Here is a 2,578-nt window from a genome sequence, read left to right as displayed (position 1 = left end):
GAAAAATAGGAGTTTTGTTTAAAATCAATGTCACATTACACTTTTATTTCTTATACAATTATTTTGGAGTTCTTATAAATTACTTTTAGATCATTCTCAAGTTTCATTGTGGAACGAGAGTGTTCGGGCATCTTTTTAAGGCTTGAAAACACAAGTTTGGTGCAATGCAGCATGTGTTGTACATGTTCCCTAGTTACTAATACCTTGCCTTGTTGCTATAGCAATTTAGCAAGGTATCTATACAAATGTGTCATCTACAAATACTTAGATGCAAGAGATTTAAAAACTAATTTAAAAATATCCAAATCAATTTCAAACATCATCATATTAAATCAATAAGTTCCCAATCCATTTAAACCATTAGCAAAAGTCATTTCACCTCTTTTTTATCTTCTAAATATACTCAAATCAATTCAAATCCAAAACTTAAATTAAAACTGTCAATGGTATCAAGAAACGTCATCAAAATACTATCTTATTTACAAGCTTAGTATTAAACAAAACTTAATCAATGTACATGCCATAATAAACTCCTCTAATATAAGATAAATATGAAAATATATATGGTTCTCCCTTAATATGTGATGTGATCCATTCATCAAGCTAAAATAAAAACTTTCTTCATCTTCTTAGGACTTAACTTATGCATTTAAGTCAATAAATGCGTTAAAGAGTAGAAATTGCTTAGTAAATACAAAAGTATTATCTATCTTACCCTTTTAAATTCTACGGTGATTCACTTATGGTTTAAGGAGTATAGCTTCCAATCATGTGGTTTACTTAATTATAAGGATTTAATTCCATTTCACTTTTAATTTCCTTAATAAGGATCAAACCATCCAAACATGATTCACCTTAATTATTTAATTTATATGTCAAGTAATTATAACTTGTTAGAATTGTGTAATCCGAATCTTATTTGATCTGGCTTGAAAAGTTAGAGGTGTAACTCACTTGTTAAAGAATAAAATAGAAAGACAAAATTAGAGATCTACGTTGCTGCACAAGTTGAATCTATATAAGACTATACTTATTCTATTAGATGTGTAACACTCCAAACCTGGCCTAGACATTATGGTCGAATCTGGCAATGTCACATGAAATAGAATTTGAAAACGAATTTATCAAGTTAAAATTGTTTACATTTATTATCTTTTATTTATCTTCCATCAATTCCAAGACCAATTTCTCGTTAGTTTGATTCGTTTAAACCTCTTCTGTAGTAGAAGCTTTTAAAACAGTGATATTTAAAGAAAATCGTTCGCTTTCAGGAAAAACGTTGTGTTTAATAAAAATCGAGTTCCGTTGCGGTTCAAAAGTCTGTGAAAATAGTTAAAATCCCAAAACAATGGTAAACAGTCCAAAAGTCCCAAATTACATAAAAAATACCCAGAAACAATAGGAATTAAAACCGTAAGAGAAATTAAAACCGTTAAATAGACTTGTGGTCACCGTTGAGTCCTCCGTCGCACTGATCCGTCTAAGTGTGGGGATTACCTGTACAGATAAAATAGAAAGGGGTGAGTTTACGTAAACTCAATGTGTAATCCCCACAGAAGACATGCATACAGTCAAACAACAGTCATCAGTCAGATGTAGTCTGGGCCTAAGCCCACTTTAGTTTCAGTAGCAGTTCGGGCCTTAGCCCATTTCAGTTTCAGTATCAGATATGCATTAGGGCTTGAGCCTATCACAGTAACAGTATCAGATATACATTAATCAGTAAATAGAGTCATACCCAACCAACCTTTACACACCATCTCCGTCTATCCCTACACTCCATGTGGGGTTTAAAACACCCACCCATCCCTACACTCCAAGTAGTACCAAATTCGGTACATAATCAGTAAATTACAGCTGAGCTGCTAGATAATAGGCTTAAGAGTCTTTCAGTACACTTCCTCCAAATATCAACATCCCAACCCAATGCAATGCAACATACAGTATATGATATGCTAATATATGATTATCAGTTATACATACAGTTTAGTATTCATTCATATTATCATCATGCTCAGTACATACATCATACATACAATTCATGCATTTAAGGGTCTAAGTAGTGCTTATCGACCCTACAGTAGGTTCACAGTCGACTTGGGCGACCCGCGCAACCTTAGAACACATTTTAGTTAAATGGGCTCACACGCCCATGTGGCCTGCCCGTGGGGGCCCACACTCCGTGTTGCCCATATGGTCCAATTTGGCATTGGCCGTATAGATCACATGGCCTGGCCCAGAATCCCACATGCCCGTGTGGCCTACACGGCCCAAATCAGTCTAGTCCGTGTGTCGCACATGGCCTACCTGGCCATCACACGATCGTGTTTTCATGCACGGCTTAGCCTTATCAATCACACGCCCGTGTTATGGCACACGGCCTACCACATGGGTACACGCCCGTGTGGCGTCGACAGTGGGGTTTTTAGATTTCATTGAAACCCTATTTTTTACATTTTCGAGTACGCACCTGGTTCGCTTTCACAAACAACGCAACCCCGAGACCTCCAAAACTTAGAAATCGACATTCCAAAGCCCAAATTAACAACACTTACGAAAACACAACCGAACTTAATTC

This window comes from Gossypium hirsutum, chromosome A09, assembly GCF_007990345.1.
Source record: "Gossypium hirsutum isolate 1008001.06 chromosome A09, Gossypium_hirsutum_v2.1, whole genome shotgun sequence".
Lineage (NCBI taxonomy): Eukaryota > Viridiplantae > Streptophyta > Magnoliopsida > Malvales > Malvaceae > Gossypium > Gossypium hirsutum.
Note: the sequence above shows the minus strand (reverse complement) of the source record.